The sequence below is a fragment of the Scylla paramamosain genome, chromosome 15 (assembly GCF_035594125.1).
Source record: "Scylla paramamosain isolate STU-SP2022 chromosome 15, ASM3559412v1, whole genome shotgun sequence".
In the NCBI taxonomy this organism is placed as follows: Eukaryota; Metazoa; Arthropoda; class Malacostraca; order Decapoda; family Portunidae; genus Scylla; species Scylla paramamosain.
Window position 1 is genome coordinate 1,403,375 of NC_087165.1, and position 9,736 is coordinate 1,413,110.

Here is a 9,736-nt window from a genome sequence, read left to right on the forward strand (position 1 = left end):
TAACTGTAGTTGTAGCCAGATGGTGGAATACTCGGAAGATTCAAGAGCTTGGGCATAGGAGCAGGTTAAGTCATTGTGCACATAGAGGCAACATTTTGATTGAAAATGAGGATAAAGAAAGTAGGAGGGAACAGAAAAGGGGCTACTATTAGCTGCCTGAAACATCTGTGTTTCAGTAAAGAAAAGATGAGGTTTAGTAGAAGAGGGATGGTGTTCTACAGATTGAAAGTTAGATCTTAGACTGCAAATGTTGTAGAAGTTAATGAAGAAAAAGTTGAGGGGGGTGTTAAGACACTTAGGGTCGATACCAGAAGAGCAGTCTCACCTGGGGACATTAGTGGACCCCCCCTCCAGATGGGGACTCAGAGGAAGAGGCAGTAGGCACCTGCCGAAATGATAATTACTCCCAGTGAGGTCTAAAGCACTGGATCAGGGTGTGCTGTGAACTTATCATTAAATGCAGCTGTGACCTCACTGAATGTTTCTCTTTGTCTCACAATACAAGGGGGCAGTCACAGCCTGCCCTCTAAAGACAACTCTCTTCCTCCACACAAAACTAGAAGCACCTAATAACACACACACCCTTCACTCAAAAAAATTCAAAATTATCATGGTGACTCCTACACCAGCCTCGGAGTCCCCACTTGGGGGAGGGAACCACAAATGTCCCTAGGTCAGACTGCCCTTCTGACAACAACCCTAAGTGTCTTGACACCCCCTTCAACTTTTTTTTCATTAACTTTTGCAACATTCACGGTCTAAGATCTAATTTTCAATCTGTAGAACACCACCTCTCCTCTTCTAAATCTCATCTTCTTTTCCTCACTGAAACTCAGGTGTCTGAGGCAACTGACTGTAGCCTCTTTTCTGTTCCCTCCTACTTTCTCTATCCTCATTTTCAATCTAAAGTTGGATGTTGTGTTTATGTGCACAATGACTTAACCTGCTCTCGTGCCCATGCTCTTCAATCTTCCGAGTTTTCCACCATCTGGTGGACTACAGAGTCACTCTCAAACTAGATTTATCTATGCTGTATATCTCTCACCTAACTCCTCTGACTATAAGAAATTCTTTGACTAGTTAACTTCCAAAGTGGAGCACATTCTGACTCTTCCCTTTTGCAATTATCTCCAATCTTGGAGATTTTAATGTTCACCACCAGCTTTGGCTTTCCTCTCCCTTCACTGGTGAATTAGCCTTCAACTTTGCTATTCTCCATATCCTAGAGCAATTGGTGCAACACCTTACTCATAATCCTGACCATCTTGGAGATACGTTCAACATTCTTGACCTTTTCTTGACCTCTAATCCTTCTGCTTATGCTGTCACCCTCTGTTCTCTATTGGGCTCCTCCGATCACAATCTCATATCTGTATCTTGTCCTATCACTCTGATCTCTCCTCAGGATTCCCCTAAGTGAAGGTGCCTCTGGTGTTTTGCCTCTGCTAGTTGGGGGGACCTGAGGAGGTATTTTGCTGATTTTCCTTGGAATGACTACTGCTTCCGTGTCAGAGACCCGTCTTTGTGTGCTGAGCACATAACAGAGGTGATAGTGACTGGCATGGAGGCATACATTCCCCACTCTTTTCCTCAACCTAAACCTTCCAAACCTTGGTTTAACACAGCCTCTTCTCGTGGTATGTATGATAGAGAGGTGGCCCACAAAGGGTATTTAAGCGTTCCATCATCAGAATCTCATGCACTTTATATTTCTGCCGAGAACCATGCCAAGTCTGTTCTCCAACTAGCCAAAAACTCCCTCATTAACAGAAAGTGTCAAAATCTTTGAAGATCTAACTCCCCTCGTGACTTCTGGCATCTAACCAAAAATATCTCCAATAACTTTACTTCTTCTTTCCCTCCTTTATTTCAACCAAATGGTATCACTGCTATCACATCTATCTCTAAAGCTGAACTCTTCGCTCAAACCTTTGCGAAAAACTCTACCTTGGACAATTCAGGGCTTTTCCTCCCTCTCCTTCACCCTCTGACTACTTCATGCTACCTATTAAAATTCTTTGCAACGATGTTTTCCATGGCCTTGCTGGGCTAAACCTCAGGAAGACTTATGGACCTGATGGGGTCCCTCCTATTGTTCCCCGTAACTGTGCCTCCGTGCTTGCATCCTGCCTATTCAAACTCTTTCAGCTCTCTCTGTCAACATCTTCCTTTCCTTCTTGCTGGAAGTTTGTCTACATTCAGCCTGTTTCTAAAAATGATGACCATTCAAATCCCTCCGTCCTATTGCTTAAATTTCTTGGCTATTTGAAGTTTTTGAATCTATCCTCAACAGGAAGATTCTTAATCATCTATCACTTCACAACCTTCTATCTGATTGCCAGTATGGGTTCCGTCAAGGCTGCTCTACTGGTGATCTGGTTTTCCTTGCTGAGTCTTGGTCATCCTCTTTTAGCGATTTTGATGAAACTTTTGCTTTTGCCTTGGATATATCAAAGGTTTTGATAGAGTCTGGCACAAAGCTTTGATTTCCAAACTACCCTCCTAAGGCTTCTATCCTTCTCTCTATAACTTCATCTCAAGTTTGCTTTTTGACTGTTCTATTATTGCTGTGGTAGATGGTCACTGTTCTTCTCCTAAATCTATTAACAGTGGTGTTGCTCAGGGTTTTGTTCTGTCAACCACTTTCTTCTTTTTATTCTTGAATGACCTAAACCATACTTCTTGTCCTATCCACTCCTATGCTGATGATACCACCCTGCACTTTTCAATGTCTTTTCATAGACATCCAACCTTTAAGGAAGTAAACATTTCATGCAGGGAAGCCACAGAACACCTGACTTTTGATCCTTCTAAAATTTCTGATTGGGGCAGAGCAAACTTGGTATTGTTCAATGCCTCAAAAACTCAATTTCTTCATTTATCAACTCGACACAACCTTCCAGATAGCTATCCCCTCTTCTTCAAAGACACTCAACTGTCCCCCTCTTCTACGCTGAACATCCTTGGTCTGTCCTTTACTTAAAATCTGAACTGGAAACTTCACATCTCATCTCTAGCTAAAACAGTTTCTATGAAGTTAGGCGTTCTGAGATGTGTCCGCCTGCTTTTCTCACTCCTCCAGCTGCTAACTCTGTACAAGGGCCTTATCCGTCCATGTATGGAGTATGCTTCACATGTCTTGGGGGGTTACACTCAGACCGCTGTTTTAGACAGGGTAGAATCAAAAGCTTTTTATCTCATCAACTCCTCTCCTCTAACTATCTTCAGCCTCTCTTTCATCGCTGCAGTGTTGCATCTTTAGCTATCTTTTACTGCTATTTTGTTGCTAACTACTATTTTGATCTTGCTTGCTGCATGCCTCCCTTCATCCCGTGGCCTCACTGCACAAAACTTTTTGCTTTCTCACCCCTATTCTATCCACTTCTAATGCAAGAGTATTTTCAATATTTTCAATAATTCATCCCTTTCTCTGGTAAACTCTGGAACTCCCTGCCTGCTTCTGTATTTCCACCTTCCTATGACTTGAATTCCTTCAAGAGGGAGGTTTCAAGACACTTATCGTTCAATTTTTGACTACTGCTTTGGACCCTTTTCTAGGACTGGCATCTCAGTGGGCCTTTTTTTTTTTCTTTTATTGGAGTTTTGCTGCCCTCGGCCAGTGCCCCTCCTACTTGAAAAAAAAAAAAAAAAAAAAGAAAAGGAGTCACTATGATGATTTTGAACTTTGAAGGGTGTGTGTGTGTAATTGGATGCATGTAATTTTGTGTGAAGGAAGAGAGTTGTCTTTAGAGGACAGGCTGTGACTGCCCCCTTGTTTTGTGAGACATAAAGGGAATTCATTGAGGTCACAACTGGGTTAATGGTAAGTTCACAGCACCCCCTGATCCAGTGCTTTAGACTTCACTGGGAATAATTATCGTTTTGGCAGGTATCTACTGTGTCCTGCTTCATTTATTTTTAGCATGTTGGAATTTTAAAAGTAGCTCCAGAAAGAGAATTAAACATTGAATATTTTGACAGATTGAATTTGTATATAAGGTAAATAATAATTGTTATTTTGATTTATTTCTGGGGCAATGCATTGGAAGAAAATTTATGAATATTTTGCAATTTTTCTCAGGAATGGAGTAAAATATTAAAAAGTTGCATTGTCATTTTATAGTTACATGTCTAGTTACTACAGGGGCAAAATGTGATTGAAAGTGAACTGACAGAAGTGTCTATCTTTCTATTATAGTGAATGTCATTTTTTATTTGTTTTTTTTCCATTTTACTTTTTTCCTAAAAACTACTCATCCAAATAAAATAAAATTTTTCTAGATATGCCCTTGCCCAATCCCATAAAACATATAAAAATGTTATGTAAATAGACATAATATGAATGTCACCACTTAAGTAACTGGTGTTGTCTCCTTAAGGAGGCTGTCCCCCCCGCCTTTTTTTTTTATCTTCATTATTTGTTCTTTTGCCATTAAATTTTTATGGTAAATCAAAATTAGTATGTATGTAAGTGCTATTGTCCAAGAGTCCTCCCAGTATGCCATTTTGATACAATCATTCCCCCATCCCCTCAGAATGGTACCTATTTTTGAAATCTATCACCTTTTACAATTTTTAATTATAGATATGTGCTTTACATACAGGTAAGGCCAGTCTATAATCTTTGACATAACACAGTGTTTTCCTTTTATTTTGCCTTTTTTTGTCAAGTGAATTTTTGTCCAAGTGCAACTCTTACTGTTGAAATCTCAGGAAAATAAAAATAAAAAATTTTGTATTTCAATACTTAAAAATATCTGTTGCATTAACTTGTCTGTGGTTACTGATATTATAAAGTGTGTAGTTCCCATGGTCATGAAAAATGGGAAAAAAAAAAAAATAGAATATATATATATATATATATATATATATATATATATATATATATATATACTCGTATATATATATATATATATATATATATATATATATATATATATATATATATATATATATATATATATATATATATATATATATATATATATATATACAGGGTGTCCCATATGGAGGAGGCAGAAGAGACCTGCCGAAGTGATAATTACTCCCAGTGAGGTCTAAAGCACTGTTGAGGGGGTGCTGTGAACTTATCATTAAACCCAGCTGTGACCTCACTGAACATTTCTCTTCGTGTCTCACAACACAAGGGGGCAGTCACAGCCTGCCCCCTCTAAAGACAACTCTCTTCCTCCACACAAAACTACAAGCACCTAATAACACACACACCCTTCATTCAAAAATTTTAAAATCATCATGGCGACTCCTACACCAGCCTCGGAGTCCCCATCTGGGGAGGAGACCATAAATGTCTCCAGGTCAGACTGCCTTTCTGTCGACGACCCTAAGTGTCTTGACACCCCCCTCAACTTTTTCTTCATTAACTTCTGCAACATTCACAGTCTAAGATCTAATTTTCAATCTGTAGAACACCATCTCTCCTCTTCTAAACCTCATCTTCTTTTCCTCACTGAAACTTGGGTGTCTGAGGCAACTGGCAGTACCCCCTTTTCTGTTCCCTCCTACTTTCTCTATCCTCATTTTCGATCCAAAGCTGGATGCTGTGTTTATGTGCGCAATGACTTAACCTGCTCTCGTGCATACACTCTTGAATCTTCGAGTTTTCCACCATCTGGCTACAACTACAGAGTCACTCTCAAACAAAATTTATCTGTGCTGTACACCTTTCACCTAACTCCTCTGACTATAAGAAATTCTTTGACTACTTAACTTCCAAAGTGGAGCACATTATGACCCTCTTCCTTTTTGCAGAAATCTCCATTCTTGGAGACTTCAATGTTCACCACCAGCTTTGGCTTTCCTCTCCCTTCACTGACCATCCTGGTGAACTAGCCTTCAACTTTGCTATCCTCCACAACCTAGAGCAATTGGTGCAACACCCTACTTGTATTCCTGACCGTCTTGGAGATACGCCCAACATTCTTGACCTTTTCCTGACCTCTAATCCTTCTGCTTATGCTGTCACTCTTTCTTCTCCGTTGGGCTCCTCTGATCACAATCTCATATCTGTATCTTGTCCTATCGCTCCAATCCCTCCTCAGGATACCCCTAAGCGAAGGTGCCTCTTGTGTTTTGCCTCTGCTAGTTGGGGGGACCTGAGGAGGTATTTTGCTGATTTTCCTGGGAATGATTACTGCTTCCGCGTCAGAGACCCATCTTTGTGTGCTGAGTGCATAACAGAGGTGATAGTATCTGGCATGGAGGCATACATTTCTCACTCTTTTTCTCGTCCTAAACCTTCTAAACCTTGGTTTAACACAGCTTGTTCTCATGCTATACATGATAGAGAGGTGGCCCATAAAAGGTAGTTAAGCTTTCCATCACCAGAATCTCCTGCACTTTATATTTCTGCCCGGAACCATGCCAAGTCTGTTCTCCAACTAGCCAAAAACTCCTTCATTAACAGAAAGTGTCAAAACCTTTCAAGATCTAACTCCTCTCGTGACTTCTAGCCAAAAAATATCTCCAATAACTTTGCTTCTTCTTCTTTCCCTCCTTTATTTCAACCAGATGGCACCACTGCTATCACATCTATTTCTAAAGCTGAACTCTTTGCTCAGATCTTTGCTTAAAACTCTACCTTGACAATTCTGGGCTTGTTCCTTCCTCTCCTCCACCCTCTGACTACTTCATGCCACCTATTAAAATTCTTCCCAATGATGTTTTCCATGGCCTTGTTGACCTAAACCCTCGGAAGGCTTATGGACCTGATGGGGTCCCTTCTATTGTTCTCTGAAATTGTGCCTCCGTGCTTGCACCTTGCCTAGTCAAACTCTTTCAGCTGTCTGTCAACATCTACCTTTCCTTCTTGATGGAAGTTTGCCTACATTCAACCTGTTCCTAAAAAGGGTGACCGTTCTAATCCCTCAAACTTCCGTCCTATTGCTTTAATTTCCTGCTTATCTAAAGTTTTTGAATCTATCCTCAACAGGAAGATTCTTAAACATTTATCACTTCACAACCCTCTATCTGATCGCCAGTACAGGTTCCATCAAGGCCGCTCTACTGGAGATCTGGCTTTCCTTACTGAGTCTTGGTCATCCTCTTTTAGAGATTTTGGTGAAACTTTTGCTTTTGCCTTGGACATATCAAAAAGCTTTAGATAGAATCTAGCACAAAGCTTTGATTTCCAAACTACCCTCGTACGGCTTCTATTCTTCTCTCTGTAACTTCATCTCAAGCTTCCTTTCTGACCATTCTATTGTTGCTGTGGTACACGGTCACTATTCTTCTAAATCTATTAACAGTGGTGTTCCTTTGGGTTCTGTCTTGTCACCCACTCTCTTCTTATTCATTAATGAGCTAAACTAAACTTCTTGTCCTATCCACTCCTACGCTGATGATACCACCTTGCACTTTTCCACGTCTTTTCATAGATGTCCAACCCTTCAGGAGGTAAACATTTCATGCAGGGAAGCCACAGAATGCTTGACTTCTGATCTTTCTAGAATTTCTGATCGGGGCAGAGCAAACTTAGTATTGTTCAATGCCTCAAAAACTCAGTTCCTCCATCTATCAACTCGACACAACCTTCCAGACGACTATCCCCTCTTTTTGAATGACACTCAACTGTCCCCCTCTTCTACACTGAACATCCTCAGTCTGTCCTTTACTTATAATCTGAACTGGAAACTTCACATCTCATCTCTAGCTAAAACAGCTTCCATGAAGTTAGGCGTTCTGAGACGTCTCCGCCAGTTTTATTCACCCCCACAGCTGCTAACTCTGTACAAGGGCCTTATCCGTCCATGTATGGAGTATGCTTCACATGTCTGGGGGTGTTCCAATCATACTGCTCTTCTAGACAGGGTGGAATCAAAAGCTTTTCATCTCATGAATTCCTCTCCTCTAACTGACTGTCTTCAGCCTCTCTCTCACTGCCGCAATATTGAATCTCTAGCTGTCTTCTACCACTATTTTCATACTAACAGCTCTTCTGATTTTGCTAACTGCATGCCTCCCCTCCTCCCGTGGCCTCACTGCACAAGACTTTCTTCTTTCTCTCAACCCTATCCTGTCCACCTCTCTAATGTGCAAGAGTTAACCAGTATTCTGAATCATTCATCTCTTTCTCTGGTAAACTCTGGAACTCCCTGCCTGCTTCTCTATTTCCACTTCCTATGACTTGAATTCCTTCAAGAGGGAGGTTTCAAGACACTTATTCATCAATTTTTGACTACTGCTTTGACCCTTTTATGGGACTGGCATTTTAATGGGGATTTTTTTTTTTTTAGATTTTTGTTGTCCTTGGCCAGTGTTCTTCCTACATAAAAAAAAAGTTTCCATATATATATAGGAAAAATCATAAGAAATTATAGAATTATAGAAAAAACAGTTTTTTTTATATGATATGCTCTACATGACTGCCTTTGTGCTGAAAACACATTTCAGTGTATGTCCTCCACTGCTGAAGAACATTCAAACACATCTGGATTTATACTTGTAATGGTGTTCATGATACCATATGTATGGAAACTTATGGGACACCCTGTATATATATATATATATATATATATATATATATATATATATATATATATATATATATATATATATATATATATATATATATATATATATATATATATATATATATATATATATATATATATATATATATATATATATATATATATATATATATATATATACACATATATATACAGTATACACCCTGTATATATATATATATATATATATATATATATATATATATATATATATATATATATATATATATATATATATATATATATATATATATATATATATATATTGTAGCCAAAAATAGTTTCACAAGAAGAAAATAATATGAAAAGTCCTCCTTACATTTTTATCATGCATCCTGCTGGCATTTAACTGACACCTCAGGTGCAGCTTTGTCAGATATAATCTTGCTAATGGCATACTTCATACACTTGTCTCCTAACAGTTGTTTTCCTTTTTACAGCATATTATGGTATGTATATTGTTCCATGCCTTTTTGTTTTATTTGCAGTTTCTCTTTAGTATATATACTGTATATACATTCTGTTCATTGAAATGTAGTAGAGAGGACTGAATTTGATTATCAAAGAGAACATGGAAGTGACATCTATTTGTCATGGTGTATAATCATGCACTGAGCCTATTAAACTTTAGCTCATATAGGTATAAGTTGAGAGCAGATTCTTGATACTCCCATAAGCATGATTATAAACCACTAGAGACATTTCATTCATGTGGAAAAAAATTCATAAAATATGAAATGATGTGGTTGACCAGAGGGAGTAATGACAAAAATATGTCATTTGATGTGGTTGACTATGAACTGGTTAAAATACCAATGATTTCCTTTCTCTGAGTCTGTTTCATTAAGATTGATACATAAGTGGCTCAGGAGATAGCTGTTATTACTAAATAGAGCAGCATTTTCAATTGCTGCCTTGTTTGACATTTATAGAAAATCAAGCTTACACATGTAATTTTGTCCATCTCAAAGGAGGTACTGGATTAATTATCTTGTCAGTAAATCATCAGTGCACATGTACTTGCTTTTTACCCTATAATGTTTCATCATCTCATGACATTGTACATTAGATGTAGCAAAATTTCATAAATTCATTGCATGCAACTTTTCATTAGGAAATGTAATTTGATTTTAAATAATGTTTAAAATATGAAAATAAACAAGGTATATATTCATTAAGAATCTTTAGCTTTACTTTGTTATTATTGG

At 38.4% G+C, this 9,736-nt stretch overlaps 1 protein-coding gene across 2 annotated transcripts in view; it reads left to right on the plus strand.

The window, feature by feature from the left end:
- Positions 1 to 9,736, plus strand: part of LOC135107261 (condensin-2 complex subunit D3-like) — a gene marked incomplete at its 3' end in the record, with an annotated part of 131,665 nt that overhangs the window by 52,762 nt on the left and 69,167 nt on the right.